At 50.1% G+C, this 20000-nt stretch overlaps 2 non-coding genes across 2 annotated transcripts in view; both read right to left on the reverse strand.

Annotated features, from left to right (window-relative positions):
- LOC126317777 (large subunit ribosomal RNA) overlaps positions 1-192 on the reverse strand; it is a 4222-nt gene extending 4030 nt beyond the window's left edge. The window contains exon 1 of the ribosomal RNA XR_007556902.1: positions 1-192. This exon is cut by the window's left edge and continues 4030 nt beyond it. This is a non-coding gene — a ribosomal RNA (large subunit ribosomal RNA).
- A 188-nt stretch (positions 193-380) lies between these two features.
- LOC126317772 (5.8S ribosomal RNA) lies at positions 381-535 on the reverse strand. Its single transcript, XR_007556897.1, has one exon. It is a non-coding gene; the product is annotated as a 5.8S ribosomal RNA (ribosomal RNA).
- Between the last annotated feature and the right edge of the window lie 19465 nt (positions 536-20000).

The following is a 20000-nucleotide window of genomic DNA, read 5'->3' on the forward strand; positions in this document are numbered from 1 at the left end:
GGCTCGGCGCGAGGCGTCGGGGTAGTGGACCCTCCCAAACACCACATGCCACGACAGGCGGCAGCCTGCGGGGTTCGGTGCTGGACTCTTCCCTGTTCGCTCGCCGCTACTGGGGGAATCCTTGTTAGTTTCTTTTCCTCCGCTTAGTAATATGCTTAAATTCAGCGGGTAGTCTCGCCTGCTCTGAGGTCGTTGTACGAGGTGTCGCACGCCACACCGCCAGCCGGCTGTGCACGCTACCGAGAAAGTACCGGTATGCGAACCGCCAGGCGACGGGCGCGCATCGCACGTTTAAGGAGACGCGGCCGGCCACACAGGCGACCACGACACTCCCACGTCTCCGAAGCGGGACAAACGCCGCGCGCTTCAGTATACGTAGCCGACCCTCAGCCAGACGTGGCCCGGGAACGGAATCCATGGACCGCAATGTGCGTTCGAAACGTCGATGTTCATGTGTCCTGCAGTTCACATGTCGACGCGCAATTTGCTGCGTTCTTCATCGACCCACGAGCCGAGTGATCCACCGTCCTGGGTGATCTTTTCCTTTTCAGTCTCCCACTGTCTCTTTCAAGACAGTAGCATTTGCGGGACTGAGGCGTCTGACGGCCCCTGTTCCACTATTTTTTTTGTGTCCAACGGCCTCACAGCCGATGGGCGTCGTACGGCTCCACACCGGAGCGGACAGGCACTCGGGCGAACGTCATTCAAAACCGGCGCCAGGCGCCAGGTACCGCAGGCCAGCCGCTCCAGAGCTTCAGCGCTCGTACCACACAACAACAACACTTCCGCTAGTTTTGAGAGGCACGCGTGGTTCCGCACGCGGCGCACGGCCACTGCCGTACAGGTAGCGTGTTGCGCGACACGACACGCACATCGAAAGACATGCAGTCTAGTCGGTAATGATCCTTCCGCAGGTTCACCTACGGAAACCTTGTTACGACTTTTACTTCCTCTAAATGATCAAGTTTGGTCATCTTTCCGGTAGCATCGGCAACGACAGAGTCGATGCCGCGTACCAGTCCGAAGACCTCACTAAATCATTCAATCGGTAGTAGCGACGGGCGGTGTGTACAAAGGGCAGGGACGTAATCAACGCGAGCTTATGACTCGCGCTTACTGGGAATTCCTCGTTCATGGGGAACAATTGCAAGCCCCAATCCCTAGCACGAAGGAGGTTCAGCGGGTTACCCCGACCTTTCGGCCTAGGAAGACACGCTGATTCCTTCAGTGTAGCGCGCGTGCGGCCCAGAACATCTAAGGGCATCACAGACCTGTTATTGCTCAATCTCGTGCGGCTAGAAGCCGCCTGTCCCTCTAAGAAGAAAAGTAATCGCTGACAGCACGAAGGATGTCACGCGACTAGTTAGCAGGCTAGAGTCTCGTTCGTTATCGGAATTAACCAGACAAATCGCTCCACCAACTAAGAACGGCCATGCACCACCACCCACCGAATCAAGAAAGAGCTATCAATCTGTCAATCCTTCCGGTGTCCGGGCCTGGTGAGGTTTCCCGTGTTGAGTCAAATTAAGCCGCAGGCTCCACTCCTGGTGGTGCCCTTCCGTCAATTCCTTTAAGTTTCAGCTTTGCAACCATACTTCCCCCGGAACCCAAAAGCTTTGGTTTCCCGGAGGCTGCCCGCCGAGTCATCGGAGGAACTGCGGCGGATCGCTGGCTGGCATCGTTTATGGTTAGAACTAGGGCGGTATCTGATCGCCTTCGAACCTCTAACTTTCGTTCTTGATTAATGAAAACATACTTGGCAAATGCTTTCGCTTCTGTTCGTCTTGCGACGATCCAAGAATTTCACCTCTAACGTCGCAATACGAATGCCCCCGCCTGTCCCTATTAATCATTACCTCGGGTTCCGAAAACCAACAAAATAGAACCGAGGTCCTATTCCATTATTCCATGCACACAGTATTCAGGCGGGCTTGCCTGCTTTAAGCACTCTAATTTGTTCAAAGTAAACGTGCCGGCCCACCGAGACACTCAACAAAGAGCACCCTGGTAGGATTTAAACGGGGTCCGCCTCGGGACGCGAAAGCACCCCTTCGGCTCGCCCCACCGGCAGGACGTCCCACGATACATGCCAGTTAAACACCGACGGGCGGTGAACCAACAGCGTGGGACACAAATCCAACTACGAGCTTTTTAACCGCAACAACTTTAATATACGCTATTGGAGCTGGAATTACCGCGGCTGCTGGCACCAGACTTGCCCTCCAATAGATACTCGTTAAAGGATTTAAAGTGTACTCATTCCGATTACGGGGCCTCGGATGAGTCCCGTATCGTTATTTTTCGTCACTACCTCCCCGTGCCGGGAGTGGGTAATTTGCGCGCCTGCTGCCTTCCTTGGATGTGGTAGCCGTTTCTCAGGCTCCCTCTCCGGAATCGAACCCTGATTCCCCGTTACCCGTTACAACCATGGTAGGCGCAGAACCTACCATCGACAGTTGATAAGGCAGACATTTGAAAGATGCGTCGCCGGTACGAGGACCGTGCGATCAGCCCAAAGATATTCAGAGTCACCAAGGCAAACGGACCAGACAAGCCAATCCGATTGGTTTTGATCTAATAAAAGCGTCCCTTCCATCTCTGGTCGGGACTCTGTTTTTTTTTTTTTTTTTTTTTTTTTTTTTTTTTTAAAAAAAAAAAAAAAAAAAAAAAAATCTTTATTTCCATAAACAATGTTAATTTTACATCTAGCCCACTGCCTTATTTGATTAGTGGGCCAAGTTAGTTATACAAGGGTAATTAGCAGCTAATTCTAAGTTCTATGTAGTAACTAGTTAGTATATAAGTGAACAGTAAGCAATGGGCAAACATTATTGTTAGTCTACTACAAACATTAATCTTTAGGCTAGTTACTAATCCTACAGCGTTACAGTTGTGTCAGCTAGTTTATATAAACCTACTGTAGAGCCTTGCTCATTGAGCTAACCCCAATGAGCGTGCCCCTGACACTGGGCAGGCCGAGATGGTGATCGCTGCAGGTTCCTAATAATAAAATCTAAAAACTAAGTCCTACAACTAACTTATCCTAATGTCAAGTCCGGTGCGTTGTCTGGTTTGGTAAGGCTGCACCCCACCCCCCCAGAATCCTGTGGCGCGGCGGATTCAGACTGAGGAAGTCGGCCTTTCCGCGCCCAGGCGGTTTGGGAGTAGGGTATCATACTCTATCTGTGTCCTGGGTTATCTCTTTTTGTGCTACTATAGGTCTTTCAGGTAGTCCTTTATGACTTTCTGAGATACCGCGTTAGCCAGTTTGTTTATGATGTCGAAAGTGTCGCGATGTCTGATTAGTCTAAAGGTGTCGTTATGTGGTAGTTGGTCCCGCAGTACTGAGGCCACATCATTGAAAAGGGGGCACTCGTAGACTACATGGTCAGGAGTACCCTCCGGAACACCACAGTCACACGCAGGTGTCGCCTTTTTACCAAATCGACATAGATATGTCGAGTACGGTCCATGCCCAGTGAGGAAGTGGATGAGTCCCCGGGATGGATCGAAATGTGACATTTCCATCCTTTCCCTAACATCTGGTAGGAGCTCAAAGGTACGACGCCCTGTTTCTTCGGTTTCCCACGAAAGTTGCCATAGCAGCTCCCCTTTTTTTCCTAATTTCTACTTTATTTTCTGTCCTGCTGCCCAGAATTTCCTCGGTTTTTTCCAAATTCCCCTTTTTAGTCCAGTACCAAGCGGCCTGCTCCCGAATTTTGATATCCAGGGGGCAAAGCCCCATAATAACTAACAGGGCTCCTCCCGGTGTAGTTCTGTATGCCCCCACTGATCTCAGGATCATATTTCTCTGCACTCTCCTCACTGTCATGGCGGGCACCACCCTCGTGAGCCTGTGTGCCCAGACTCCGGATCCGTAACCCACTATGGATGTTAGTATACTGTTATGATAGAGTTTGATGAGATGTGGTGGAAGATGAAACCGCTTATGCCCAATGGAGATGAGGTTGTTGAGTACCTGTATAGCTCTTTGAGTTACGGTTTCAATGTGTCTACTGAAAGTCCACCTTTCATCAATGATGATACCTAGATAGCGTGTCTCACGTCGCCGGAGAACTGGTGATCCATCTATCCTAACAGTTGGGTTACGAGCTAATTGTCCCTTTAGAAGAAGATAGGTAGACTTGGCCGGTGAAATTGTCATTTTTGTCTTGCGGCACCACAGTTGGAGTGTGTTTATTGCTCTCTCGATCTTAGGCTCTATGTCCTCTCGGCTACGGCCGCCGACCAGTAGAAGGAGATCATCTGCGTAGGCTATCACCTCCAGCACTTCGTCGCTTTGTTGTAATGTATCTAGTAAGGGTTCCATGTGGATGTCCCAGAACAGCGGACCCAGTACGGAACCCTGGGGACATCCCTTGGTGATAGTTTTCCTTACTCTTGTGCTAGCAGATGATAGCCAGACCTCCCGATCTTCACAATAGCTCCTCAGACAGCCATATAGCGGCCCTGGACACTCCTTCTCCCTTAAGCAGGAGAAGAGCGAAGGCCACCACAGGTTGTCGAAGGCGCCACTTATATCCACCATGATGCCAACAACGTACTTGTACGGGGTAGAGCCGCAGACCTCGGCCGCCAGGGCGATTGCATCAGATGCCGATCGTCCAGACCTGAAGCCAAACTGCCTGTTGCTCATTCCGCACAGCACTCGGTGTGCCGCCAGTCTATCAGCCAGAAGTCTCTCCAGAATCTTCCCAAGCAGATCAAGCAGGCAGATAGGTCTATAAGATTTGGTTTCTGCTGGGTCTTTGTCAGCCCCTTTCTTTATAATTACCACATTTGCCCTCTTCCATATTCGAGGGAACTTTTTCTGCTTGAGGCATTCGTTATATAAATGAGTTAGAGGGGCGACTATCTGGGGGGCCAGGAATTGCACCACTTCCGCCACAATACCGTCTGGCCCAGGAGCTTTTCCTCTCTTCAGGGAATTTATGTGGCCAGCTACCTCTTCTTCTGAGAATGGGTAGACTGCCATATCATTTTCATACGCATTGTTGTTATACTCCCGCAGCTGCCGTTGTTCATCTGTCTCATCCGCTGTATCATCAGGCAACAGGGAGTGGAGAAGGACCTCAGCAGTTTCCTGCCAAGACCCCGTCATCCGGTCCCCATGCCTGACGGTTGAAAGCTCCATCGGAGAACGGATCTTTTCCCGGACAAGCCTGTAAGGAACTCCCCATGGGTCTAATGCTAGTTGGTTCAGAACAAAGTGTTCCCAACTTTTTGTTCTAACTTCCCGTAGCTGTTTTTGGAAGTTATCTTTGGCTTCCCGGTAAAGCTGCAGCCATCTTTGTCTTTCTTGCCAGACGACACTGCGCTGGTAGTGCCTCCTGAGCCTTCTGACCGACCGGCGCATCTCCTCTAGTTCAGCAGACCATGGTGATGGAGAGGCCGCCATGGCCCTCCTCCTAGTAGGTACGGCTGCCTTGACTGCTCGAGTTATTACTGAGACCAGTTCTTCGGCTCTGTTGTCAACGTCAAAGTGTCTGTGGTCGTCACCTTCTGATATCGGAGGAATGTCGCACTCCCCAGCAAGTCTCTCCCAGTCGGCTCTATTGTAATTGTATTGTATTTCCCACCCCATGGCCCAGCGGCTCTCGCCATCTCCTATGTTGAAAGTAATAAGATTGTGGTCACTTGTAGTGGCATTCTCAACTACTTTCCATTGCTGGATTAGGTATGCTGCGTTTGGCGTAGCCAGGGTCACGTCGATGTTTGTGCCTTGGCCCCCTCCCGCCGCATAGGTCGGAGGGTTGCCTGGCTTGTTAGCCACTACAAGCTGCAAGGCCATGATGGCTTCTTCTGCCTTCTCTCCATTGGGATCCCTGGTGCCGCTGTACCATAAGGGGGATTTGGCATTCATATCGGCAGTCACAAATGTTTTCCGCCCCCGCAACGCCGTGATAGCTGTGGTGAGATGAGCTAGGTGTCTTTCAATATCATCACCATATTGAAAGTATGTGTTGATCATAATAATAGCTCCTGCTGGAGATTGTAGCTCCACGACGTTGCAGTGGCTGGTTGTGAACTGCGTTAGAACTGTAGCCCTTATCAGTTTGTTAGTGATAATAATTGCCGCTTTTGGGTCTTCACCTCTGCAGACGACTTGCCAGGTCGCAGCTGTGAAAGCAATCTTCCCATTTAGGGAGTACGGCTCCTGCAGGCAGACCACATCCAGTCTCCTCTCCTCCACTTCCCTTCGCAACTCCTGCATGACAAGTCTGCTGTTATGGGTGTTTAGTTGGCCAATGGTGATTTCCGTCATGTAGTTGTCTATGGAGTGTATGTGTGAATCCTGTCATGAGGCCATGTTTTGTTCCAGTCGAATGTGATACGTCCATTTGCCAGAACAGCTTGTCGATAAATTTCATTCAGGTCGAATTTTTCTCCACGTCTGTCAAAGACTTTCTTTAGTAGGTCACGCAGGGCTCCGAAGTCAGTGGGGAGATTCACTGACTTGAGTTGAATTCTGTCCACAGCCTCCATTACCGAGAAGGTGACTCTCTGTCCATATTCATGTCCCACCCGAACCACATGTCTCAAGGCAGTGGTCAGGGTAGTCGGCTGCTCCAGCCTCGCCAGTTGCATGGTGAGTTCCAGGTTTGGATAGACTCTGACTGGATCGACAGGTGGCAGTCTCACTACAGGATCTTTTATTGCATCTGGTTCACTTGAACTAGTTATTTTATTTTCTTGAACTGGTTGTTTTGTTGTTATATTTAGTTCTGCTGAGACTGCCACCGTCTCTGGTACAGGATGCCGTTGCCGTAGGTCTTTTGTCGGCCTTGTTTCCCTGCTTGGGGAGGAGGGGAGCGTGACTGCCAGAGGCCTCGTTTGTGTCCCTCTATCCGTAGTGGTAGAGTCGGTTTGAGTGCTTTTATCTACGGTTCTGGTTGTGGTGCCCATGTGCAACCTCAAGAAAAGCTTGAAAGCACTCGCCCTCAGGGCATCCCTCCTCCTTTTGCTAGGGGATTTCCTTTTGGGCATCCTGTTGGCTTTGGTTTGATCAGCCATAGTCTATTCTTGAAATAAGCCTTTGTTCTAGAAGTCTGTAGGTGGGGCAGCTACGTCCCGTGGTACCACAGGGCTTTTTACCCCGTCTCTTGCAGGGGATACAAACCGCCGCCGCCCTACAGTCCTTCCTGACGTGGCCATCCTCGCCACATTTCGAGCAGGCCGACCCCCTGGTACAGTGCCTCAAAACGTGGTCGAGATCTCCACAATTGTGGCAACGCGGTACGACCAGAAAGTCGCGTGTGTTAATGGCGTGAAAGCCGACATATAGTCTGCCCATTGCTGTAATTCTTTTCCACATGTGAGCGGAGACCTCGGCAACGTGATGGACCACATCACGGTCCCGAGGCCCGGTTTTGAATCTCAAATTGAAGTTTGCTTTAAATTCTTCTTCTGTCATATCATCAAAATTCTGAGCCTTTATAGATTTTTGCAGTTCTTCATTCGTCATGACTGTTGGTACATCATACAAGATGACCAATGGGTTTCTTTTCCTCGGTGGCTCGCATTTGACCACCGAGTTTAGTTTTGCATTATTTAACAGTTTCTCTTTGTCTTCTTCTGAAGCTACTTCAACAATGACAGAGTTTCTGCTGGGTTTTACCTTATTTATTTTAATTTTGTCTTTAGCTGGATTGATAGTTGTCGTAAGCAATTCCTGTATTCTTTTAACGCTAGTGTCTTGACCTGGTAGGGTTCTTAGGAATACCGTTGTGTCAGATCTTTTAGTAACTTTTGCAATGGTATCCTTTGTAGTCTGCGGTTTTGGTGGCGCTTGTGCGACCACCGCCGCCCAGGTCTTTCCGGGTTGTTTCCTTAGTCTCTCATTTTCTTTTGTCAGTTCTTCCACTCGGCCCTCAAGCTTGGCGTTTGCGATAGCCCACGCCGCCAGTTCATTTTTGATTATAGTCAGAGCCGCTTGACTAATTTTACCATTTTTAATATGTTGCTCGAGGAGCAATGATATTCTCGTGTGTCTTTGTAGAACGTTTTCCTCAGTTGCCTGTCCCGACTCGTCCTGAGGAGCGGGTTCAGACATCACGGAAGCTCGCGTTGGCGCACTCGAATCACTCGTTTCTGGTGTAGCCATGATGACGAGTGATAAAAAAGGGGTGGGAGCCCGTCTCTTGCCCCGGACCGGCTCCTCTGGCATGGGGGGGGACTTCTGCAGCTCGCTCACCGACCTCGCCCCTAGGTCAAGAGCACTCCAGAGCTGCTGGGTTCAGCGCGCCGTTTCCAGCGCACTGGTCCCCCTCGGTGACTTCGTCATCGGCGATTTCACGCGACGCACCCCGGCAACTGCACCCCGCACTCCGGAGAGGCGGATGCACCTCTCGCCCTTCGCCGCCTACTTGCCCGAGTTTCCACCTCTCGGCCAGGGACCCACTCCTACTCAGGTGGCGGGCCGGTCCCCCAGGCGTTCGGCGGTCTGGACCCATCTAACCTGGCCCAGGCGATGTTACCACCACCTGGGTTTGGCAGAACACGCCCCGGATACCCAGGGGCGCGGCGAAGCACCCTTGCCGACACGCGCCGCGATCCCACGTCGACAAACGAGATCGCCGGCATGCAGAGCACCTGTTGTTCTGTGCCCTGCGAAAAGAAGGGACTGATGTATGGTCCCTCGACACAGCTCCCCCTGTGCCATGCACCCTTCGCTTTCGCATCGGGACTCTGTTTTTTTTTTTTTTTTTTTTTTTTTTTTTTTTTTTTTTTTTTTTTTTTTTTTAAAAAAAAAAAAAAAAAAAAATCTTTATTTATTTCAACTACAATAATAGTTATACTTAATAACCCACTCCCTTAGTTGATTAGTGGGCCTGTATTTTATACAATGATTATTACAAGTATGCAGCTCTTAATTCTAACTTGTAAGTGAGCTACAGGTGTTACACAATGATGGGCATTACTAATATTATTGTCTATACCTACAATTAAATACTACTTCTTATTTCTAAGTTCTAACATCTGCAGCGTCACATATATGCCAGCAGAGAGTATAAACCTACTGATAATTGCCTTGCTCTTCGAGCTAAACCCGAAGAGCATGCCCCTGGCACTGGGCAGGCCAAGATGTTATTACGCTGCAGTTTCCTAAATGTAAATATCCTAGTCTAATTCCTACAAACTAAGCTTATCCTAAGTCAAATCCGGTGCTTTACATTTTTGTAAAGGTGACCCCTACTCCCCCTATTCCTGCACGCGGCGGATCCCAACTATGGTGGATAGTCGGCCAGTCCGCGCACAGGCGGTATGGGAACAGGGATCTAGACGAAATCGGTGTATATTTCTGAGTTTATGTTAATTCATGTCCCTCAGATATTCCATCAACACCTTACGTGATACCTCGTTTGCCAGAGTGTTGAGCAGTTGAAAGGTATCTTCACGTCTCAGAAGTTGGTATGTGTCTTGGTTTGGTAGTCTATCTCGGAGTGTGGCTGCAACATCATTGAAGAGAGGACACTCGTAGATCACATGTTCAGGAGTACCTTCCGGGACGCCACAGTCACACGCGGGCGTTGCCTTCTTCCCAAACCGACATAGGTATGTCGGGTAGGGTCCATGTCCAGTGAGAAAGTGGAACAATCCCTTTGTTGGCTCAAAATACTTCATTTGCAAGCGTTCCCTCACGTCCGGAATGAACTGAAAAGTTCTACGTCCGGTTTCCTCCGTTTCCCAAGTCCCCTGCCATAATTCTTCTCCCCTTTTCATAATTTCCCTCTTATTTGCCACCCTCACCCCCATAATCTCTTCAATTTTACCTAGATTCCCCTTTTTTGCCCAATACCAGGCTGCTTGCTCCCTTATCTTTATATCTAGTGGGCAGAGCCCCATTATGACTAACAGGGCCCCCCCTGGAGACGTTCTATAAGCCCCCACAGATCGTAATATCATACTTCTTTGCACCCTTCTCACTGCCATGGCAGGCACAACCCTCGTGAGTCTATGCGCCCAGACTCCCGAGCCGTAACCCACCACTGAGGTTAAGATACTATTATGATATAGTTTAATGAGGTGTGGAGGGAGGTGAAATCTTTTATGTCCTATGGAAATGAGGTTATTTAGAATTTGTAGGGCCTTTTGGGTTACGGTTTCAATGTGCCTCCCGAAGTTCCATTTCTCATCAATGATGACTCCTAAGTATCGTGTGTCACGTCTTCGTAATACTGGTGAACCGTCAATCCTGACTGTCGGGTTCCTGGTTAGTTGTCCTTTCAGCAGTAAGTAAGTTGACTTACTTGGTGAGACTGTCATTTTGGTGGTGTGGCACCACTGTTGAAGTTTGTCTATGGCCCTTTCTATCTTAGGTTCAATGTCTTCTCGGCTCCGGCCACCGACCAACAGGAGGAGGTCATCTGCGTAGGCTATCACCTCTAGCACATCCTCGCATTGTTGTAGATTGTCCAATAAAGGCTCCATATGGATGTCCCAAAAAAGCGGTCCAAGGACCGATCCCTGGGGACATCCTTTCGTGATCACTTTACTAACTCTCTCGCTAGAGGATGATAGCCAGACCTCTCGTTCCTCGCAATAGCTCCTCAGGCAACCATATAGCGGCCCTGGACACTCTTTCTCCCGCAAGCAGGAGAAGAGCGAAGGCCACCACAGGTTGTCAAAGGCGCCACTGATGTCCACCATGATGCCCACCACGTATTTATGCGGGGTTGAGCCGCAGACCTCGGCTGCCAGGGCGATTGCATCAGATGCCGATCGCCCTGGCCTGAAACCGAATTGCCTGCTGCTCATCCCGCACAAAACTCTGTGTGCCGCCAGTCTGTCAGCCAGCAACTTCTCAAATAATTTACCAAGCAAGTCCAACAGGCAGATTGGCCTGTATGACTTCACTTCCGCTGGATCTTTATCTTGGCCTTTCTTTATAATGACAACATTTGCCTTTTTCCATCTCCTTGGGAACTGTTGTTGCCTTAGGCATTCATTGTATAAGTGCGTTAATGGCGCAACCAGCTGGGGGGCCAGGAATTGCACCACCTCCGCCACAATGCCATCTGGCCCAGGAGCTTTCCCTCTTTTGAGAGATTTTATGTGGGCCGCCACCTCCTCTTCCGAGAAGGGGTAGACCGCTGCATCGTTGTTATATTGCACTTGATCCTCCTCTCGCAGTTGCCGCTGTGCTTCGGTTTCCCCGTCCGCATAGTCATCAGGCAACAGGGACTGGAGGAGGACCCCAGCAGTTTCCTGCCAGGACTCCGTCATCCCGCCCCCGTGCCTGACAGTTGATAGCTCCATAGGAGAGCGGATCTTTTCCCTCACTAACTTGTAGGGAAGTCCCCATGGATCCAGCACAAGTTGACTGAGCACATAGCGTTCCCAGCTCCGTGTCCTGACCTCGCGTAGTTCCTTTTGGAACTGTTGCTTGGCCTCCCTATACCGCAACTGCCATCTTTGTTTCTCTTGCCAGACGACACTGCGCTGGTAGTACCTCCTTAGCCTTCTGACAGACTGACGCAATTCCTCTAGTTCAGGCGTCCATGGTGACGGAGAGGCCGCCATGGCCCTCCTCCTGGTTGGTACAGCAGCCCTCACCGCTCTAGTTATGGCGGTCACTATGTCGTCAGTTCTGTCGTTTACGTCTATATCTTGTTGTGCGTCCCCTCCCGGTATTGGAGGAATGTCGCACTCCCTCGCTAGCCGCTCCCAATCTGCTCTATTAAAGTTATATTGCAATTCCCACCCCATGGCCCAGCGGCACTCTCTATCCCCTATGGTGAAAGTTATTAAATTATGGTCGCTTGTGGTGGCATTCCCTATTACCTTCCAATTTTGGAGTATGTTTGTAACATTCGGTGTTGTTAGAGTTATGTCAATATTTGTCCCTTGTCTTCCTCCCGCCGTGTAGGTAGGAGGATTGCCCGGCCTATTAGCCACCACAAGTTGGGTTGCCATAATAAATTCTTCTACCTTCTCCCCATTTGCATCTCGTGTGCCACTGTACCACAGGGGGGATTTGGCATTTATGTCAGCTGTAATTATCAACTTTCTCCCCCGCAACGCCGTGGTCACTCTCGTTAGGTGATCTAAGTGTGTTTCAATATTATCACTGTACTGAAAGTACATGTTTATTATAAAGACGATTCCGGTTGGGGATTGCAACTCCACGACGTTGCAGTGGGTAGTTGTGAATTGAGAGAGCGTGGTGACTCTCAGGAGCTTATTTGTTATTATTATCGCCGCTTTCGGGACTTCTCCTTTGCTGATTACCTGCCATGTTGCGGCAGCAAAAGCGACCTTTCCAGCTTGGGAGTACGGCTCCTGTAGACAGAGCACATCCAATCTCCTCTCCTCCACCTCCCTTCGGAGTTCCTGCATTACGAGTCGGCTGTTATGTGTATTTAGTTGTCCTATGTTAAGCTTTGTCATCAAGGGAAGTATGTATGTATGCGGTCATTTGGCCAGGTTTTAGACCAGTCAAATGCAATTCTTCCATTGGCTAGAACTGCCTGCTCGTAAATGTCGTCTAAGTTGAATTTCTCCCCTCTCCTTTCGAAGACTTTTCGTAGCAGGTCCCGCAGGGCTCCGAAGTCGGTGGGGAGATTCACTGATTTTAGTTGGATTCTGTCAACAGCCTCCATCACCGAGAAGGTTACCCTTCTTCCTTCTTCATGTCCTACACGGACCACATGTCTCAGGGCTGTGGTCAGGGTAGCCGGCTGTTCAAGTCTTGCTAGCTGCATAGTATATTCTAAATTAGGGTAGACCCTCACAGGATCCACAGGTGGCAATCTGACCACTGGAGTACTCTGTTCAGTGGAATTTATGCTGGAGCTAGTTACTTCATTTTCTTGAACCGGTTTCTCATGCTTGTTCTGTTGCTTTTCAGAGACTGTTATGGCCGCAGGATGCCCTTGCCGTTTCTGATGTTTTATCGGCTCTGCTCCCCGGCTTTCAGAGGAGGGAGCTGCTGCTATAGGGAGATCTGTTTGTATTGCTATGTTCACCCATTGGGGCTCAGTTTGAATGGCTATATCTGTTGTTTCAGGTTTTCCGGCGCCCGTAAGCGACCTCAGAAATAACTTGAATTTACTTGCCCTCATAGCGTCCCTCCTCCTCTTGCTCGGGGATTTGCGCTTCGGCATCCTGTTCGGTATGCCGAGTTCAGCCATAATCAGTTCTGGAGATTAATCTTTGTTCCAACATTCTGTATGTTGGGCAATTCCGACCTACAGCTCCGCAAGACTTCTTCCCTCTGCTTTTGCATGGTATGCAGATTTGTGTACCTTTACAGTCCTTACGATTATGGCCACTTTCTCCGCACTTGGTGCACGCCGGCTCCCTGGTGCACAGCCTGAGAATGTGGTCCAGGTCACCACAGTTGTGGCAACGAGGTACCACGACATAGTCTTTGGTGTTGATGGCATGAAAGCCAACATAGATCCTGCCCATTGTTGTGATGTTCTTCCACATCTGTGCTGTCACTTCAGCGACATGATGTACAACATCACGACCTCGTGGACCCGTTTTAAATCTAAGTTTAAAACAATTATTAAATTCTTCAGCGCTTAGATGCTCAAAATTTTGTGCCCTGATTGTCTCTGACAACTCTTCATTCGTCATAATAGATGGCACGTCATATAGTATGACGAGAGGATTTCTTTTTCTTGGTGGCTCACATTTCACCACTGAGTTCAGCTTTTGGTTCTTCAGCAGCTTTTCTTTATCCTCTTCCGAGGCAACTTCTACGATGACTGAGTTCCTGCTCGGTTTGATTCTCTTTATCTTTATTTTTTCCTTCACAGGGTCCACGGTTTTCGTGAATAACTCCTGTATTTTCTTTATGCTTGTGTCTTCTCCAGGAAGTGTTCTCAAAAAGACTGCCGTATCTGGCCTCTTAGTTACCTTATTTATTGTCTCTCTGGTGGTGTTGGGCTTGGTGGGAGCTTGCGCTGCCACTGCCGCCCAAGTTTTCACTGGCTGCTTTCTTAGTCTATTGTTTTCTTTTACTAATTCTTCTAGCCTACCTTCTAGTTTTGCATGGACAATGGCCCAAGCTGCCAATTCATTTTTAATGGCTGACATTCCGGCTTGGCTGATCTTGCCATTTTTTACAGATTGCTCCATGAGCGTAGTTATTCTGGCAAGTCTTTGCATAACTGACTCATTCTCGACCTGTCCCAGCTCGTCCTGAGGAGAGGGATCAGGCGCAGTAGACGCACGTTGAGGCGCACTCGAATCACTCGTATCTGTCGTCGCCATGATTTACGAGTGATATAAAAAAGGTGGGAGCCCGTCTCTTACCCCGGACCGGCTCCTCTGGCATGGGGGGGGACTTCTTGCAGCTCGCCCACCGACCTCGCCCCAAGGTCAAGGGCCCTCTCGAACTGCCGGGTTCAGCGCGCCGTTGCCAGCGCACTGGTCCCCATCGATGGCTCCGTCATCGGCGATTTCACGCGACGCTCCTCGGCAACTGCACCCCGCACTCCGGAGAGGCGGATGCACCTCTCGCCCTTCGCCGCCTACTAGCCCGAGTTTCCACCTTACGGCCAAGGACCCACTCCTACTCAGGTGGCGGGCCGGTCCCCCAGACGTTCGGCGGTCTGGACCCAGTTAACCTGGCCCAGGCGATGTCACCACCTCCTGGGTTTGGCAGAACACGCCCCGGTTACCCAGGGGCGCGGCGAGGCACCCTTGCCGACTCGCGCCGCGATCCCACGCCGACAAACGAAGTCGCCGGCATGCAGAGCTCCTGTTGGTCTGGGCCCTGCGAACAGGAAGGGACAGATGTTCGTCCCTTGACACAGCTCCCCCTGTGCCACGCACCCTTCGCTTTCGCATCGGGTTGGGTCGCAGCTCTCCCTTTTGTCGCAAGGCAAAATGCCGAGCTTAACGTCTGGCACCACGGGAAGGCGGAAAGAGCCAGACCGGGACTCTGTTTGCATGTATTAGCTCTAGAATTACCACAGTTATCCAAGTAACGTGGGTACGATCTAAGGAACCATAACTGATTTAATGAGCCATTCGCGGTTTCACCTTAATGCGGCTTGTACTGAGACATGCATGGCTTAATCTTTGAGACAAGCATATGACTACTGGCAGGATCAACCAGGGAGCTGCGTCAACTAGAGCTGAGCAGCCGGCCGCCCGGGAGTGTGTCCCGGGGGCCCGCGCGAACACGCAAGCGTCCGCTCAATTATTCTGCAAACAGGAGGAGGCCGAGCTCCCCTGCACGATACACCTCGAAACCCTCTCAGGTCCCGGCGGCGCGCAGCGCCGTCCTAGGTACTTGGTCGGTTTCGAGAGAGGCGCAATCGCCCGGAGTTAGGCGAGTAGACGGTTTTAGTGCGAACACCCTTGCTCCCAACTGAGCTTGCCGCTGCCGACAGAGGCCCGGGAGCGTGCTGTCGTGGCATTGCCGGCGGGAGACAACACGCGCCACCTATGGTGACCGGCAGCTCCAACGCCAGCGCCACACAAGGGCAAAGCCCCACTTGGGTGCAGAAGCGAACTCTCCCAGCACAGCGCACGCGCCAACACGTCCGCACAACTGCGATACAAACCACCTGCGAGAACCGCTGGGGCGACCGAGCAGCAGACGGCGTCGCGGCGCCGAGTGCCAGGCGGCGGCGCATCCTCAACGCACACAGTCCTCAATCAGACCAGCACACTGCAGATGTCCACCGCGCTTCGCACCGGGCTCGGCTGAACCAACTTTGGCCGCCAGGCGCCGCGTGCAGGGTGCGCCGCAGCGTAGCTGCGCCGCCTGCCGGGCCCGTCGGCTGGCGCTCCTGCCACTCGGCGCCCCCCACCAGCCGCCTGTTGCGCGTGCGCCCACGCAGCGCGCGGCCAACACGCCGGGCGGCCCCCCTTCACCGGCCGGGAACAGTCCCACCAAGCCACCGCCGCGTATCGCTTCATACCCACATGGGCCTAGTCACGCGTGTGGATGTGGCGGGTACCGCTGAAACAACCGGTTAATAGCTGTACCGATCGTCGCCATCACAGATTCACCTCCAGCGTGAACAACCGCTCAACAACGGATTTCCAGTTCATTTGCGTATCTTGGGCAGTAAACGTAGATGTCCACCTACATTTGCGAATTCAACAATTCTTGCATGCCAGGATGTCATGTGTCACGACACGCTACATCAGACCACATACACACTGCGACATGTGCAGAAGAGAACACGTGGAAGGTGGCCCGCGCACGTATGCGATGTACCTTCCGCGATCCACTGTCAACCGGCATCTGCGGCATGTCCCAGATATGGAACGCGGTCCACCAGGGTAGCACTTTGTGTGAGGCAATACGACAAAGTCGGAATACACGCGTCACTACATCAGACGGCTCACGCTGACCTGACCTGACCTGACTCACCGCACCACCACCCCCAGCGACCCAGGGTGACATACAATGCGTTCGTACGTTCCTCCCACACGCCTCTACGGCGTACCACAGTGCAACCTAGCTGTTATTGGGAGACGAGACAAGTAGCATCAAGCACAACATATGGAAATTGAGATTCGACACCGTTGGGCACAGCCAGCGTACGGTCACACGTATCACACTACTTCACTCTGTACGTAACGACCGATGATCGGTACAGCGTGTGGGTTACGCGTACGACATCAGCGGACAATGGACACAGACCATACCACGACGTACACTGAGGGCGTCGACATCTGAATGCAACTGAACAGCTGCGAGGCTCATTTAACACTCAAACGCCAGACCGACCAGCTTGAGAGGACAGAGACACAAAGAGGGGGACAGAGGGGGACAGAGGGGGGGGAGGGGGGGGGTCGGCGATATAGTCCTATTGCAGTACAATTGACAGTGGATAGCAGGAATATGTGGAAAGTAAGCAACACTCGCAAGACATCTACATGAGGATAACAACGACACCAGAGATTCCGAGCAGTGAACTATGTTAGGCAAAGGGACAACGTGGGTTAGGTTAAGGGACAACGTGGGTTAGGTTAAGGGACAACGTGGGTTAGGTTAAGGGACAACGTGGGTTAGGTTAAGGGACAACGTGGGTTAGGTTAAGGGACAACGTGGGTTAGGTTAAGGGACAACGTGGGTTAGGTTAAGGGACAACGTGGGTTAGGTTAAGGGACAACGTGGGTTAGGTTAAGGGACAACGTGGGTTAGGTTAAGGGACAACGTGGGTTAGGTTAAGGGACAACGTGGGTTAGGTTAAGGGACAACGTGGGTTAGGTTAAGGGACAACGTGGGTTAGGTTAAGGGACAACGTGGGTTAGGTTAAGGGACAACGTGGGTTAGGTTAAGGGACAACGTGGGTTAGGTTAAGGGACAACGTCGGTTAGGTTAAGGGACAACGTGGGTTAGGTTAAGGGACAACGTGGGTTAGGTTAAGGGACAACGTGGGTTAGGTTAAGGGACAACGTGGGTTAGGTTAAGGGACAACGTGGGTTAGGTTAAGGGACAACGTGGGTTAGGTTAAGGGACAACGTGGGTTAGGTTAAGGGACAACTTGAGTTAGGTTAAGGGACAACTTGAGTTAGGTTAAGGGACAACTTGAGTTAGGTTAAGGGACAACTTGAGTTAGGTTAAGGGACAACTTGAGTTAGGTTAAGGGACAACTTGAGTTAGGTTAAGGGACAACTTGAGTTAGGTTAAGGGACAAATTGAGTTAGGTTAAGGGACAAATTGAGTTAGGTTAAGGGACAAATTGAGTTAGGTTAAGGGACAAATTGAGTTAGGTTAAGGGACAAATTGAGTTAGGTTAAGGGACAAATTGAGTTAGGTTAAGGGACAAATTGAGTTAGGTTAAGGGACAACTTGAGTTAGGTTAAGGGACAAATTGAGTTAGGTTAAGGGACAACTTGAGTTAGGTTAAGGGACAACTTGAGTTAGGTTAAGGGACAACTTGAGTTAGGTTAAGGGACAACTTGAGTTAGGTTAAGGGACAACTTGAGTTAGGTTAAGGGACAACTTGAGTTAGGTTAAGGGACAACTTGAGTTAGGTTAAGGGACAAATTGAGTTAGGTTAAGGGACAAATTGAGTTAGGTTAAGGGACAAATTGAGTTAGGTTAAGGGACAAATTGAGTTAGGTTAAGGGACAACTTGAGTTAGGTTAAGGGACAACTTGAGTTAGGTTAAGGGACAACTTGAGTTAGGTTAAGGGACAACTTGAGTTAGGTTAAGGGACAACTTGAGTTAGGTTAAGGGACAACTTGAGTTAGGTTAAGGGACAACTTGAGTTAGGTTAAGGGACAAATTGAGTTAGGTTAAGGGACAAATTGAGTTAGGTTAAGGGACAAATTGAGTTAGGTTAAGGGACAACTTGAGTTAGGTTAAGGGACAACTTGAGTTAGGTTAAGGGACAACTTGAGTTAGGTTAAGGGACAACTTGAGTTAGGTTAAGGGACAACTTGAGTTAGGTTAAGGGACAACTTGAGTTAGGTTAAGGGACAACTTGAGTTAGGTTAAGGGACAACTTGAGTTAGGTTAAGGGACAACTTGAGTTAGGTTAAGGGACAACTTGAGTTAGGTTAAGGGACAACTTGAGTTAGGTTAAGGGACAACTTGAGTTAGGTTAAGGGACAACTTGAGTTAGGTTAAGGGACAAATTGAGTTAGGTTAAGGGACAAATTGAGTTAGGTTAAGGGACAAATTGAGTTAGGTTAAGGGACAAATTGAGTTAGGTTAAGGGACAACTTGAGTTAGGTTAAGGGACAACTTGAGTTAGGTTAAGGGACAACTTGAGTTAGGTTAAGGGACAACTTGAGTTAGGTTAAGGGACAACTTGAGTTAGGTTAAGGGACAAATTGAGTTAGGTTAAGGGACAAATTGAGTTAGGTTAAGGGACAACTTGAGTTAGGTTAAGGGACAACTTGAGTTAGGTTAAGGGACAAATTGAGTTAGGTTAAGGGACAAATTGAGTTAGGTTAAGCGATAATCTGGTACAGCCACAGTTAGGTTAAGCGATAATCTGGTACAGCCACAGTTAGGTTAAGCGATAATCTGGTACAGCCACAGTTAGGTTAAGCGATAATCTGGTACAGCCACAGTTAGGTTAAGCGATAATCTGGTACAGCCACAGTTAGGTTAAGCGATAATCTGGTACAGCCACAGTTAGGTTAAGCGATAAACTGGTACAGCCACAGTTAGGTTAAGCGATAAACTGGTACAGCCACAGTTAGGTTAAGCGATAAACTGGTACAGCCACAGTTAGGTTAAGCGATAAACTGGTACAGCCACAGTTAGGTTAAGCGATAAACTGGTACAGCCACAGTTAGGTTAAGCGATAAACTGGTACAGCCACAGTTAGGTTAAGCGATAAACTGGTACAGCCACAGTTAGGTTAAGCGATAAACTGGTACAGCCACAGTTAGGTTAAGCGATAAACTGGTACAGCCACAGTTAGGTTAAGCGATAAACTGGTACAGCCACAGTTAGGTTAAGCGATAAACTGGTACAGCCACAGTTAGGTTAAGCGATAAACTGGTACAGCCACAGTTAGGTTAAGCGATAAACTGGTACAGCCACAGTTAGGTTAAGCGATAAACTGGTACAGCCACAGTTAGGTTAAGCGATAAACTGGTACAGCCACAGTTAGGTTAAGCGATAAAGTTGGTTAAATTTGGTATTGTGTGGGAAGGGGGCAGAGAGAGAGGGGGGGGGGGGGGTGGATAGTGGTGGCAGTACACGGATGCCTGAGTCACCGTCAGATACGTCACGTCGGTTCGATGCTTGTAGCAAGAGGCTGGCGGATGTGTGTCTCTCACTTCTGCAATTTTTCATGTGGTATAACACGAGGGCGGGGGATGATATTTGGTGCCCCTCTGTGTAGGATGTGTGTTGGTGGTGTTGATTTATCTGAGCAATGGTAGTTGTCGGAGGAGTGGGGTATTGTGCTTTTATAGGTGGACCTACTGCTCTGGTTATCATAGTGTCGACGGTGCAATGTGGCAGAGAGGATGCACTCGACATTGTCGCATTCCAGATGTTTACGTATTGTGTGTCTCCGTTGCAGGCCGAGAGTGG

Source organism: Schistocerca gregaria, unplaced genomic scaffold (genome assembly GCF_023897955.1).
Source record: "Schistocerca gregaria isolate iqSchGreg1 unplaced genomic scaffold, iqSchGreg1.2 ptg000643l, whole genome shotgun sequence".
Taxonomy (NCBI): Eukaryota; Metazoa; Arthropoda; class Insecta; order Orthoptera; family Acrididae; genus Schistocerca; species Schistocerca gregaria.